The sequence below is a fragment of the Nyctereutes procyonoides genome, unplaced genomic scaffold (genome assembly GCF_905146905.1).
Source record: "Nyctereutes procyonoides isolate TBG_1078 unplaced genomic scaffold, NYPRO_anot_genome, whole genome shotgun sequence".
Lineage (NCBI taxonomy): Eukaryota > Metazoa > Chordata > Mammalia > Carnivora > Canidae > Nyctereutes > Nyctereutes procyonoides.
Genome location: NW_026575125.1, coordinates 65,785,905 through 65,802,149, shown reverse-complemented (window position 1 = coordinate 65,802,149; position 16,245 = coordinate 65,785,905). Strand labels below are relative to the sequence as shown.

The window sequence follows — 16,245 nt, the reverse complement described above, 5'->3', positions numbered from 1 at the left end:
GAGATCATGACCTAAGCCAAAGTCAGATGCTTAACTAAGTCACCTAGGAGCCCCATTTTTTTTAAAAAAAAGATTATTATTTATTTATTTATTTATTTATTTATTTATTTATTTATTTATGAGAGACACACAGAGAGGCAGAGACATAGGCAGAAGGAGATGTGAAACTCGATCCCAGGACCCCGGGATCACGATCTGAGCCAAAGACACACTCAACCTCTGAGTCACCCTTTTGCCCCTCATTTATTTATTTTAGAGAGACAGATTACATTTTAATGTTTTTAGCTGAAGACTCAAATTCATGAAAATCTATAAAGCTGAGGAAAAGATTATGAATTGAAATACAAGGCAGGAGCCTAGCATAATATACAAAGAGAAAGAGACATATATTTTGTTAAGCTAAAGCATTAAATAAATCAAAAGAATTTTAGATGGAATAAAAGAGAGTGTAGAGCAACATAGCTTTTAAAAAGTGAAAAGGAAAAAAAGAAGGAAATGGTACAGAAGATGGAAATAAATAATTATAGAATGAAAGTAACAATAACAATATATAACAATTAAAAAAACAACATGTAACAATTATAGAATTGACAAGAAAATTTTACTAGGCCTGCATTCAGTGTGCCTATGGGTATATAGAATGAGTCTTTCACTTCTAATATGAAAGGACTTGTGACTTACTGCTGATGGTATCAAAGCGGTTAATAAATGCAATTTATTTACTCAACTATGTTGAGTAATTAAAACTACAATTAGTCGTTGTAACTACTTAGAAAAAATTACAATATATAAATCTAATATCAATGGGAATCATATTTATTGAGACCCTAAATTGTTCCAGAAAAATGTTCAAAGCACACTGAGCACTTGATATGTTCCAGAAACTATTCATCTAATCCTTACAACAGCCCTATATGGTAGGTACCATAATCAGTTACACTTTATAGAAAAAAACCTTAACTCAAAAAGATTAATTTGTCCAAGCTCACACAGCCAGTAAGGAGTTGAATCAAAACAGACTCTAGAACACACACATCAAGCTACTATTATCAATAGTGTTTATACAAGGCATATTGACACTAATACTTTTAACTGAAGCTTTGACTGTGAATGTGCATGATACTGTTTAGACTATAGGAGCAAAATGAGACACTTTGTGAAGAAAACTGAGAAAGTATCTTCAGAAAAAGATGCCAAAAGCCATGGGCTTAAAGTTATGAAAATATATCTAATTCAAAATACAATAGAAATACCTTAAGTAGAAGTATATAGTGATATAGATAGATGGGGGAAAAAAGAACACATCCTTTTTATAGTGGCATTCTTTTGATATTATATGCTTACCATATCGTAAAGAAACAAATTCAAGAAAATCATATTAAGCATGATGGAATGGAGTCAGACATACATACAGATTTATGAGTGTGAAACATATGATTTCAACTGTCTGTGAGCTGAGTCCTAGATAAAGAAATACCGTTTTAAAATCAAGTCATAATGAATTAAATAAATAAAATAAATTTACTTGTTGGAAAAGCCACTAAGATTTTTTAAATGAAAATAGTGGTGAATGCAGTTCAGATATCCTAATTTTTTTAGTGATCAAGGAGAAGCATTATTTATTTGCTTTCCAAATGTCCATTCAATGCACCATAGGCAGGAAGGTAAAAAAAAAAAATGCCTGATAGTTTGACTCCAGATTATTCCTTTGAATACATTTTTCAAAGAAAGAAATAAAATATTCTGTAAAAATACTTAACGTGTTAATCATTTAGCTGCAATTTTTAATACACATACATATACACACATACATATTAGGCAAATGTTTCAAAATATGATTATATATTCTGCAATAAGAGATGATCCTTGGTTATCTTTAACAAGTTTTATTTTGTCAGGAGCAGTGCAATAGTTATAAAAGTTTAAGAACCTTTTGGTTATGTTTCAATATTCATTTTCAAAATTCAGCAATATATGGAGGTGCAAAATTAATATTAAAAATAATACAATTTAATGTTTGAAATTTTTAATTAAAAATTGAATTTTTACATTATTGAATTATTTAAATTGGCCTCTTCATGGTATATATGATATGCTAATAAAAGAGGAATAGAATTTAAACAAATGAGTCTATTTTGCCCATTCAGTTGCATAATTCAATTTATTATTTATAATATATTTATTGTTCTCAGTCTACTATATCCCAACACATAAACACCATTAAGCTCAGACTCATTCCTGTAAGAATGAAAAGTTAAATATGCACTGGCAGTGAAGCAAAAATAGCAAAAGATGTCTGGTACTTTTGGCCAATTTACAAACTTTTGTTTCCAAGGTTGACAATCTGACATAATAAATACATTTAGAAAAAATAATATCACCTATGCCTCACACTGAAAGCAAAGTATGTTACATTTTAAAAGTAACTTTTCAAAGTTTTATAAAATATTAGTAGCTCTAGAGCTATTGACATTACAATACCATAGACATCTTAAAAGTTTGGATTTGTCTATAATATGTTTTTGCATTAAGTTGTCAATGGTAATAACATGTTTTGTCCAGGTTGTAGAGCAAAAAAACAGCACGGATTCAAACTCTAAATAAAAGTGAGATGAACAGTTGATACATCAGTGTGGGGACAACTTATCCTATGATTTCATGAAAATTTCCTAAACTGTCCCAACCTAATGGTGCACAATATAAAGTAGCCTTGAAATTTTGGTTTCGAATTAAGAAGCCTCAAGAGTAAGTATGGGGGAAAAAAGCTAGAAATTATTATTTTCTGAGCTCAATTAACAACTCAATTCATACATGTTTACTTCATGCAGCTTAGATACATTTTATACAGAAAATATGCAAAATTTAAACTACTGAAGAAACTGAGATGAGAAAGAATATTTCTGAGATTTAACTTGGATAAGACAATGCAGGAGACAGACGACGATGTAAGATACAGTTACCCAAGAGTAGCCTAAAAAGGAGAAGATAAAAGGGCTTAGAGATTTGGTACCTTGGGATGCCATGGAAACAGGCAGCTTCATAGTTTTGTCCCCTTTACCCCTTCTCTGTCACTGAAGAAAGGGGTCATCATTCCAATTTGTGGTCATTCCATTGAATTTAGCATCTAGTGTTAATATGGCAGAGATAACCACTCCCTAACCAGGGTTGTGTTATAGAAAATGTCAAATATAAATCGACTAGCTCTTGCTAAAAGATCTTTGACTTGATAATAAGATACAATAAGTGTCCTATTTTACTATTTTATATTTCATTTTAAAGATTGTTATTATTTCAACCTTTGCATCTTTGTAATAACATCTACAGATCATATGATTCTGAAGACTAAATTCATAAAAACTATTTGTTATGTAATTATTTTGGCAAATCAACACATTTGTTGAAGAGAAACGCTTTAGATTTCTATTACTTCTATTTTGTAAATGACACAAATATGATTTTTATTCTGTCTTACTTTTCCAAATAAAGAATTTAAGTGTTTCCAAACACTGTTTTCTTATTGACATTTCTTTTTTTTACAATTTTAAAGCATATTTTCAATTTGGAAATAGACACAATAAATATTGCACTGTCTGTTGATAAGAAAGAAAAATAAATGATATTCTATCTTTGAATGCAGAATGTGTATTCCTTGCTTCATATGAAAATAGGCCATTTATTATCATAAAATATGGCATGAAAGGATATCATGGCTACAGTGTTCAATGGGAACATACCATCTAAAAATGTATTAATCTTTTGAGATATGAACACCTACACCTTTGTATTTTTTCTTTGAAATATGCAGTACATTTTTACCATGTACCATCTTGATATCTTTTAAAAAATATTGGGATCCCTGGGTGGCGCAGCGGTTTGGCGCCTGCCTTTGGCCAAGGGCGCGATCCTGGAGACCCAGGATCGAATCCCACATCGGGCTCCCGATGCATGGAGCCTGCTTCTCCCTCTGCCTATGTCTCTGCCTCTCTCTCTCTCTGTGACTATCATAAATAAAAATAAAATAAAATAAAAAAAATATTAACAGCTTGCATCCTCATACCAATGCCCAGTTATAAATTCCAAATGTTTTGTCACATTTCTTGTGAGCAATGCCATTTGCCAGAGGTGGCATTTCATGGTTATTTACTCTGACTCCCTCCAAGAATTAATCTGCCACTATCTAATGCTGCCTGAATAAAGGGGATTAAGACTTATACAACAGAGACTATTGATAATTTGATATAATTGGGAAGAAATGAAGATAAATGAGGTTGAGGATGGAGAGGCAATTAGTTGAGCTGCCTGTACAGCTGTGTTCTCAGCCTAGCTCCCCTGGCTTTTTCCTCAGTGAAGTATGTGCAAATTAACCATACTGGCAAATACACACTTCCCAAAGCTCTTGAACATTTTAAAACTTGAGAATTCACTTTTCATTTCTGATAACTGTTTTGGTTTTTTGGTAAAGTTGTTTTAACATGGTCTTTTAATGTCCACATCATACATGACTACTACACTTGTTACACTGTAGGAATAATCCAACCTACACTCCATTTCCTTGTTTTCAGTTGATGTCAGGCTACTGTTTACAACCTGAGTACACTGAGGATCTAAGCCTATTTTGCCTTAATTGTGGCCCAATGTTTAGGACAGAATGGTAATGTTTCCTTTTTCACATGATTAGAAGCCAACAGTAAATGAAAAAAGATTCTCTTTTGATTTTAGGAATATAGCCACAAATAACCATTCTTTTTGAGAGTTTTCAATGAAAAGGTAGGGCCTGCTTTACAAACCAGTTGTTTTTTAAAGATTTTATTCATTTATTCATGAGAGACACAGAGAGAGACAGAAATGTAGGCAGAGGGAGAAGCAGGCTCCCTGCAAGGACCCTGATGTGGAACTAGATCCCAGGACCCCAGGATCACAACCTGAGCCAAAGGCAGACACTCAACCACAAAGCCACCCAGGTCCCCCTACAAACCAGTACTAATGGATCTTTAGAGACTGGAAAAACCAATATTTTCATGGATGAAACCTACATATTCATATTAAGGTCATTATTATTATGCTTCCTAAATGAAAATGGCACCTCAGCAAAAAACCACAGATCATGTTTAGGCACTGATTAACTTAATTCTAAGATCCCTTTTCCTAGTCACAGAAATGGTTACACCAGGTATGTAGTTAAGACTCTATCATAGGAACTAAATATTTTGAGGTCTAGTATTTTGATTGGTAGGTTTTGTTCTATTTTGACACTGAAATTATTATTATACCTTATGTTTAATAAAAAAAATTGTATCACTCTGTGCCTCTCTATTGTTAGTCCTTGTGAGAAAACAATATATCTACACTAATAAATTTAGAATATGTAGCTGTACTAATAGAGTGTAGGGTGATGGATTTCTCCCCACATTATAAAAAAGGATGTATCAAGAAAATAAACACTTTCTCAATTTTGATTTGTTTCACTCACATAAGAAACTAGCCTAAAATTATTTATGTCAAAACAAACAGCATACTAATTACAAATGCTTACCAACTCAGGCAAATGTGTCTAAAAGGATGAATCTTTACAGTTATATCCTTATTTCTTGAATATCACCAAATTAACCTTTTGATAGTTTCTATCTGAGCTGCCCAAAATGGTAGCCATTAGTCAAATGTTGCTATTTAAATTATTAAAGTAAATAAAACTAATAATTCAATTACTCAATCACACTAGCCATAATTCAAGTGCTATGCAAGTCACATGTGGATAGTAGTTATATTGGACAGCATGGAAAATTATTTTCATCATTACAGGAAGTTCTATTAGTCAGTGCTTATCTACATTTCAGACTTAACTACTTCCCCATTAACACAAATTAGTGAGATTCAACTGTGGACAAAACTATGAATTTAAGAACAGATAAAACAAATACTGAATATTCAATTTATAAGAGTTCAAGGGGTGCCTGGTTGGATCAGTTGATTAAGCATCTGACTCTTAATTTTGCTCATGATCTCAGGGTCATGGGATTGGACCTGCACCTGGCTCCATGCTCAGCACAGAGTCTGCTTGTCCCTCTCCCTCTGCTCCTCCCCCTTTCTTTCAAATAAATAAAATCTTTTTTAAAAAAGTGTTAGACGGGATGAGCACTGGATGTTATGCTATATGTTGGCAAATTGAACTCCAATAAAAAATACAAAAAAATAAAATAAGTAAAAAAATAAAATCTTAAAAAAAGACTTCAGAATTCCTTTAATTACCTCAGTAGGAAGGTAAGAAGCTCCAGTTTAAATAGCCTTAGTTAGTAAACAATTAGGGATACATGATACTGTGTTTACAAAGCATAAAACCTTTGCTAAATGTTATTACTTTTTCCCCCTTATACTGTGCCTTTTATTCCCATGATTTGTTCATTCAATAACTGGAAACCTGTAAATCTCTCTCCCCTTCCCAAGTTTTGCCCATTCCCCCGACAACCATTAGTTTGTTCTTTTCACAGGTCTGATTGTGCTTTTTGTTTGTCTATTCATTTTTTTAGATTCTACATATGAGTGAAATCATATGGTATTTCTTTCTTTCAGTCTGACTTATTTCACTTAGCATAATACCCTCAGGTTCATCCATGTTGTCACAAATAACAAGATCTCATCCTTTTCATGGCTGTGTAATATTCCATTGTAATGTTCCTTAGCTAAATCAATACCATTTTATTCACAATTCCCCTCAAATGAGTCCATTAACCAACATATGGAGTGTGACAATGACGAGCCATCAGAAAGAAGTCTTAGGTTATCAATTCTATAAGGAGATGACTGTGATATCAAAAGAATAATATGCTACAATTTCTAGGGACTATTTTGGAAATTAATCTGCTTAGCTGGTCTGAAACTATTATATGTATTTATATTATATATAAATATTAGTTATATATATAGTTATAATATATATAATATATAATAGTTATATATACAACTATTATATGTATTTATATTATATATATAAATATATATAATATTATATATAGTATATTATATATATAATGCATGCAGTAATATAATTCCAAAGAAAATCAGAGCAGATTTTCATCAGAAATTATTTTATTGAGATGTGCCCTTTAGAAGAATTTACTGCGTATGTTAAAGTTTTTAATGGAAATGATGCTCTGGGTTTATAATAGAATTCAGAGACTAAAATACAATATATGTAATTATGATTTATAGGCAATTTTTCTGTAAATATGTTTTTATATAATTTTTACATTTTTAAGTTACAAAGACTTCCTATTTAAGAACTACAGCACCTAGTTTTATTGCTAAGTATTTGAATATCAATTATTATGATTGCAGTCATTACTGAATAGATAGTAGACTCATAGAACATTAATGTATTTCCATCCTCCCAACTGATGATTAAATTTCTACCCAATGGCCAGATAGCCTCATTCTACCTGCCAGGGATCTCAGTTTCCCTTTATGTAAAGTGACAGAGTCGAGCTGGATGATCTCACAGGTGATTTCCAGCTGTGACATTCTATAATTCTATAAATTGTTTCTAAAATTAAATATTTATTTTCAAATAAGCAGTATAGAAAACAAGAAGTTAAACACAAAATTTTGGAGAGTGCTTACATTTGGTAGGGAGGCAGAAGTATAGGGAAAGGGATGAGCACATAAATAGATGCAAGTTTTTGGTAATGTTTTAGTTATTGAGTTGGATAGTGGGTTCACTGACATATTATACTTTATAATTTACATATATATTACATATTTTTATATTTGAAATATTTTTTAAAAGATAATAAGTGAGAAAATATACACCATAGCCTTTGGATACTGCATTTGGTTCTAAGAAGCAAATTATTTAACAGTAGGATGTGAAACACTAGTTTGTAGAGAAAGACTTCTTTTAAGCAAATACTGATGGGACAAGAGTACATGATGTGTCCAGATTGCTCAGAGTGTACAAAACTAGCTTGAAACTGTTATTCTTTTAGGAGATAGCAATCTTGTATTTTTAAATAAGAAAACAGTAGCTTATTTGTACTTTGTGTAATAAGCCATTCCTAAGCCAGAAAAAATAGGTACTGGATACTCAAAATATTCCCTTTAGTGGAACCTGGGTGGCTCAGTGGTTGAGCGCCTGCCTTTGGCTCAGGTTGTGATCCCGGAGTCCCGGAATCAAGTCCTGCATCAAGCTCCCTGTAGGGAGCCTGCTTCTCCCTCTGCCTATGCCTCTGCCTCTCTCTGTGTGTATTTGATGAATAAATAAATAAAATATTTAAAAACATATGTTTCTATTCATAGTGATGTTATTTATCCTTAATAATCTCAAAATCTTAATGAGTGGTCTTGATTTATATTGAACATCATTCTAGTCTGCTCTTTTGACTATTCAGCTGTACAAGATGAAAACCAACCATACAGGGACACCTGAGTGGCTCAATCAGTTAAGTGTCAGGTTTCAACTCAGATCATGATCTCATGAGTTGTGGGATTGAGCCCCACAAACAGCTCCATGCTCAGGGGAGAGTCTGCTTGAAGATACTCTCCATCTGCCCATTGCCCCACTTACACACACTCTCTCTCTCAAATAAATAAATAAATCTTTAAAAAATGACATATGTATACATCAGTAAAAATCAATTCAAGATAGGAAAAGCTCAACAGTGAAGCCTTTACAGGCTTCTTTTCTGGTAGAACATTTGGACATTTATAGTGAACTTTCAAAGTTGTCAAATGAGAGATTGTGGCTAGGAAAGGTCAAGTGATTTCTCTTTTAGTCTGAAAAGCTGACTTTCAAACAACAGCAATAAATGATGCCTTCTGAATGTACATGTAAAAATAAACCAGTGATGAATTTTGGCTGTGACTGAGAGTGTAAAGGAAAGAGTAGATGGTGGCAAGAGGTCTTTAAGGTTCTAATGAATTATGTAAGGAACAAAATTATCCAAAGTCTTCTTCTACAACACTTTTGGTGTCAGTGTTAATGAGCTAGAACTAACTAAACTGATATTATTAAGTTAATGGGCTTTTTTTCTAGTACAATGCATGGATTTAAACAGACAAGCTAATGTGGAATATAGTTGATCGTAACTGAATTAGAAGCTATCATATATATATAATTAGGAGCACTGAGGATTGTAGTGCTAGAAAATAATTATATTTATTTCTAGCTTTATCTAATCCATTTTATACTCACATAATATATATAGCATAGGATTTTTTGTCACTGCATTAAATAAAATTCAATTATATCACTAAAACATTTAATGCATTAAGCATTTTGATTGTGAGGCTGTTACTATTGACATCTTTAATATATCTTTTTGAAAATGCCCTATTCCCATTTATTTCTGTCACCAGCAATTGCATCTGTACCAAATGTTTAGATAGCACTGACTCCAAAGAAAAGACAACTTAGCCACAAAAGTGGTATGTGAAAACATTCTGGTTAGTTCAGTCATAGTATTGTCCATACCTTATTCCTTCATGTAATAGATAAGAAGATAAACAAATTCTAATTTGCACTTATACTAGCAGTATATTTCAGCTGAAACTCTTTAAATGAACTTTTTCCCTCCCCCATATGCTTAGCTCTTCAAGGTTGGCTCCCCCCTTGCACACTCAGGAGCTTACAGCATCAGCATTTAGTGGATGAAGTGTTATCATCCACTAAATGATCATTTTTTTAGATGAAGGAAACTAAGGTTCACATAGATGAGAGTTGAGATCATTCTATCAGTTACTGGCTGATCTGCTAATATCTGTTTCTATTCATCAGTCAAAAATATAGGTAGAGAGGTGCATCCTCACTAGGACACAGGGCCAGGATAGGGATCAAGCTCCAATTGGAAACTAGATTTTACAGGGGATATAAAGGATGCACCTCTCTGAGAGAAAAACAATCTCCATTCTTAAAATAAGTAAATAATTACCCCTCACATATGATCTTCACAGCATGAAATATGATAAAAGGATATAAAACTGCTTCGAAACATAAATTCCAGGGACACCTGGGTGGCTCAGTGGTTAAGCATCTACCTTTGACTCAGGGCATGACCCTGGGGTCCTGGGATCGAGTCCCCATCAGGGTCCCCCCAAGGAACCTTATTCTCCCTCTGCCAATGTCTCTGCCTTTCTCATGAATAAATAAATAAAATATTTTAAAAAGAGAGAGAAATAAACAACTTCCATAGAGTCTAGATAACTATATTATTATAATTATACAAAGTCTTGCTACTAAGACTTTTCTTTTCCCATACTTATTTCCCAAAATTAACTTAAAAATTAAGAAAAAGATGGTCACAAGGCCTAATTAACTCAAATGAGCTATCTGTAAACAATATATAAGCTTATTAAATAATCATCACACATACTGGGAGTTTACAATAAAAATGCCTAGCATTTGTAAAGTACTTTTAACTTTTGAAAGCACTTTTGAACCAATTATTTCATTTTATATTCACAACAGTTCTATGAGTATCTCCAGGGAAAAGACTGCATCTTATTGTCCTTAACATCAGTGCCACAGAGTAGGCAATCAATAAATGTTTATTGAATGAATACATGAATTAAAGGAAAAAAGAATAGATGGATTGGGTGGATCTATAGCTGAGCAAAAATAACAATTCTGTTACTTATTTTTAGGGTATTTTTGGCAATATATTTATAATGCCTTTCAAATTCTAAATTTGTTATGATGTCTTAGATGGCTAAGAATATAATCTCATACTTATACTTCCTTAGTATTAGAGTTTTAGGGTTGTTTCCTTTCTGATTTACATTACATTTTTATCTTTAGGAATATTCGAATTCAGTATAGTTTGTATAACTAACTTCAACTGAACATGAGGAAATTCTCTGAGTACTTCCACAAATAGGTGAAAAAATGTAGATATGCTTAGGCTTATTCTTGGATATTTTTAATTGCTTATTTTACTGACCATTCTAATCTGACATTTCTGAATTTTATTTTATTTTAGCCTCTTTTATATTTGCTATCATGATTTTTCACAGATTTCCAAGGACTCCATTACAACCAATACTCGACTTTTGCTTTTAGATATCTAGGTCCCCATTGGTTTGGTTTATGTTGTTCCATTTTCTTCTAGCTTTATGTCTACTGACCAACACCCACCACTGCTCTCTTTCATTAATCCTGACATATGCTATCAAAATTGTTAGCGACATATCAAAATATCTTATACTCAAAAGGGAGAGTTAAGATGGTGGAGTAGGAGGAGGACCCTATCCTTGCTTCATCCCTCAAATATAGCTAGATAAATATCAAATCCTTCTGAACACCTAATAAATCAATATGAGAACTCGCAGAGCAAACACACAACTAAAGGGAGAGAAGAGATCGCATTGTGGAAGACAGTAGGTGCAGAGATGTGATTTAGGGGAGAAAAGAATCTCAGGTGCTATATCTCCCTGATACAGAGAAAAGGCAAGAGAGAGAGGCAGAGAAAGGGAGAGAGAGAGCAGTGCACAGGGGGTTGCACAGGGAAAACACTTTCCCAAAGCCATTGACTAGGAAAACAAACAGCTAACTATTTTGAGTCTTTACAATCAGTGGGCCACAAAAACTGGAGGTTTAGAAGTCTGCACCATGGCTGGTGTAGACCTTGGTGAACACTGCAACGATCCTGTGGAGGAAGGCAGAGGCCTCAGAGTAGATGGTACCACTTAAGCTTAGGGGTAGAGACACCTGACAAGGGCAGCTAACCTGGACTCAGGTTTTTGCTGTGCTTTACTCTAAACTCCAAGCACCTGCACATTGGTGCAACTGCCCTTCTGGGACAAACTGCAAGAGCCCCAGTGTGAGGAGTCCCTTCCCTAGAAAACCAGCATGGATCCTCCTCACTGCACCGGGTCCCTAAAGGTTGAGTTTTCAAACTCAGCCTGTGTTTCTGAGATACAACACAGATGCACAGTGATGCTGGGAGCACATATGGCCCTGACACAGAGAGGGTAAAGGCAGGGATCTGAGGGACACGCGGGACACATGAGGGAAGGTTATTTGATCTTCTCTGAGGGTTTTCTGGACAGCACATAGAAGAAAGTGACAAGAGAGAGGACTGGTGCCATCATAATGGACTGACTTCGGTGAGCAGAACAGAGCCAACAGTGGTGGTCTGAGCCACTTACACCAAGCCACACATCTGTACTCTGCTGGTGCTTCTTTACTAGGGCAAGTGTGACTGAGAACCAGAGCATCAGGCCCTCCCCCAGAACAGCACAAACACCCACACACACAAGGATTACTGACCACAAAGCACTACAAAGCTTCAGTTCTAGTGGAAATAGGATCAGACCTCTTTTAAAAAGCAGATCAGAGCACACATATTTGAAACTTACCACACTCTGGACAAAGTTCAAACACTCTCCATGGTAGTAGGCAAGTAGGAACTATATAGAGAACTGACTTGAATGAAAAGGAAGTCAAAACAGCAGCAGAGTGTGCACAGCATACACCAGAGGCACTTTTTGAAACACAAGGCCCTAAACAGTATACAACCTCTTCTTAATAAAGCCATTACTCGGGATCCCTGGGTGGCGCAGTGGTTTGGCGCCTGCCTTTGGCCCAGGGCGCGATCCTGGAGACCCGGGATCAAATCCCACGTCGGGCTCCCTGCATGGAGCCTGCTTCTCCCTGTGCCTGTGTCTCTGCCTCTCTCTCTCTCTCTCTCTCTCTCTCTCTCTCTATCATAAATAAATAAATAAATAAAAATATTTTAAAAAATAAAATAAAGCCATTACTCTCAGGAGCATGAAACAATAGGCTTTTCTAACATACAGAAGAAGACAAAGACCTAGAAAAATGCTGAGATTGAGGAATTAATTCAAAAAAAAATAAGAAAAGGTCATAGCCAGGGATCTAATCAAAACAGATATAAGTAATATTCCTGATCCAAAATTTAAAGCAGCAATCATAAGGTTACTTGTTTGGCATGAGAAAAGCATAGGAAACACAAGAGAGTCCCATACCATAGAAAGAAAAGAGAGAGAGAGAGAGAGAGAGAGAGAGAGAGAGAGAGAGAGACCTAAAAAGTAGTCAGGTCAAAGTAAATAATGTTATAAATGCAATGTGAAACTGACTGGATGTAATAACCACAGGGATGGAATAAACAGAGAAAAAATAACTGTTACAGAAGATAAAATTATGGAAAATAATGAAACAGAAAAGAAAAGGGAAAGAAAAATATTGGATCACAAGTGTAGATTTATGGAACTCAGTGACTCCATAAAGAGTAATAACAATTAGATCAAGGAGTCTCAGAACAGGAAGGGAGGGAAAAAGAGGTAGAAGGTTTAGTTTAACAAATTATAGCAAAAAAATCCAAATCTGGGGAAGACAACAGACATTCAAATTCAGGAGTCAGAGAGAGCTCCCATCAAAATCAACAAAAGCAGGCCAATACCAAGACATATCATAGTAAAGTTTTCAAAACACAGAGATAAGAATAAACTCCAAAAAGCAGCAAGGGAAAGGAAATGCCTAAATTATTAGGAAACACAAATAAGTTTTGAGTTTTGAAACTCAGAAGATCTCACCACAGAGACCTGGCAGGCAAGAAGAGAGTGGCACAATATATTCAGCATGCTGAATGGGAAAAATATTCAGACAAGAATGTTCTCTCCAACAAGTTTAACATTCATAACAAAAGAAGACATAAAGAATTTCTCAAACAAAAAGTAAAGGAGTTTGTGATCACTAAACGAGCCCTGCAAGAAATATAGAAGTTAGCTCTTTGAATGATAGAGACCAAAAGCAACAAATACAAGAAAGGAACAGAGAAAATCTCCAGAAACATTGACTTTACAGTAGTACAATGGCAATAAATTCATATCTATCAATAGCCACTCTGAAAATAAATCTACTAAATGCTCCAATCAAAAACATAGGGTAGGGCAGCCCAGGTGGCTCAGTGAATTAGCACCGCTTTCAGCCCAGGGCGTGGTCCTAGAGTGCCGGGGATCAAGTCCCACATCGGGCTCCCTGCATGGAGCCTGTTTCTCCCTCTGCCTGTGTCTCTGCCTCTCTCTCACTCACTCTCTCTCTCTCTCTCCCCCCCCATGTGTCTCTCATGAATAGAAAAATAAAATCTCTAAAAAAGCATAGGGTATCAGAATGGATTAAAAATATAAGAACCACTTATATGGTTCAAGGAATTCATACTAGATTCAAAAACACCACAGATTGAAAGTGAACTTGCATATGAACTTCAAAAGAAACCTGAAGCACCAATACTTATATAAGACAAACTATATTTTAAGCCAAAGAGTGTAACAAGAGATGAAGAAGGGTGTTATATCATAATAAAAGGATCTATCTAACAAGATCTAACAATTGTAAATGTTTATGCTCCCAAATTGGGAACACCCAAATATATAAAACAATTAATAACAAACAAAGAAACTCATTGATAATAACACAATAATAGTAGAGGACTTTAAAAGCCCACTTATTTAAATGGACAGATCATCTAAAGAGAAAATCAACAAGGAAACAAGGGCTTGGAATCACATGCTTGACCAGATGCATTTATTAGATATATTAAGAATACTTCATCCTAAAGCAGCAGAATGCACATTCTTTTTTGAGTGCACATGGGAATTCTCCAGAATAGATCACATACTGATTCACAAATCAGGCTTCCACAAATACAAAAAGATTGAGATCATGTCATGCATATTTCCAAACACAATGCTATGAATATGAGGTCAGTCACAAGAAAATATTTGGAAAGACCACAAATATATGGAGGGTAGGGAACATCCTACTAAAGAATGAATGGGTTAACCAGGAATTAAAGAAATTTCAAAAAGACATGAAAACAAATTAAAGTGCAGACACAATGGTCCAAAGACCTTTCAGATGCAGCAAAAGTGGTCCTAAGAGGAAGGCTATAGCAATAGAGGTATATCTCAAGAAGCAAGAAGTCTCAAAAACACAACTTACACCTAAAGAAGCTAGGAAAAAAAAATGAAGCTAAAGCCAACAGAAGGAGGGAAATCATAAAGATTATAGCAGAAATAAATGATAGAGGAAAAAAAAGTAGGATAGATCAATGAAACTAGAACCTGGCTCTTTGAATTAATAAAATTTATTAATCCATAGCCAGACTTGTCAAAAAAAGAGAGAAAGGACACAAATAAATAAAATCATAAATGAGAGAGTAGAGATCACAACCAACATCACAGAAATAAAAGATAGAAACAAAAACAAGCAAAAATAAAAACCAATAGAACAGATAAATGAAACAAGGAGTTGGTTCTCTGAAAAATCATTAAAATGAAAACGTATAATTAGGCTTTCCAAAAAAGAGAAACGACTGAAATAAATAAAATCACAAGTTAAAAAGAAGAAATAACAAGAAATACCACATAAATACAAACAGTTGTAAGAAAATATTATGAAAAACTAAACGTCAACAAATCAGAGAACCTGGAAGAAACAGATATATTCTTAGAAACAAACATATAGATGGCTTTTAAAATGGCTTTTTAAAATGTCCACTCTCACCACTGCTATTCAACATAGTATTGGAAGTCCTCGCCTCAGCAATCAGACAACAAAAAGACATTAAAGGCATTCAAATTGGCAAAGAAGAAGTCAAACTCTCCCTCTTCGCCGATGACATGATACTCTACATAGAAAACCCAAAAGCCTCCACCCCAAGATTGCTAGAACTCATACAGCAATTTGGTAGCGTGGCAGGATACAAATTCAATGCCCAGAAATCAATGGCATTCCTATACACTAACAATGAGACTGAAGAAAGAGAAATTAAGGAGTCAATCCCATTTACAATTGCACCCAAAAGCATAAGATACCTAGGAATAAACCTAACCAAAGAGGTAAAGGATCTATACCCTAAAAACTATAGAACACTTCTGAAAGAAATTGAGGAAGACACAAAGAGATGGAAAAATATTCCATGCTCATGGATTGGCAGAATTAATATTGTGAAAATGTCAATGCTACCCAGGGCAATTTACACGTTCAATGCAATCCCTATCAAAATACCATGGACTTTTTTCAGAGACTTAGAACAAATTATTTTAAGATTTGTGTGGAATCAGAAAAGACCCCGAATAGCCAGGGGAATTTTAAAAAAGAAAACCATAGCTGGGGGCATCACAATGCCAGATTTCAGGTTGTACTACAAAGCTGTGGTCATCAAGACAGTGTGGTACTGGCACAAAAACAGACACATAGACCAATGGAACAGAATAGAGAATCCAGAAATGGAC

At 34.4% G+C, this 16,245-nt stretch overlaps 1 protein-coding gene and 1 non-coding gene across 2 annotated transcripts in view; both read right to left on the bottom strand.

Annotated features, from left to right (window-relative positions):
• Window positions 1–16,245, bottom strand: part of DACH2 (dachshund family transcription factor 2) — a 636,043-nt gene that overhangs the window by 171,026 nt on the left and 448,772 nt on the right. The gene's annotated exons all lie outside the window — the stretch shown is intronic.
• On the bottom strand, window positions 9,569–9,659 carry LOC129518982 (small nucleolar RNA SNORD55/SNORD39). Its single transcript, XR_008666306.1, has one exon. It is a non-coding gene; the product is annotated as a small nucleolar RNA SNORD55/SNORD39 (small nucleolar RNA).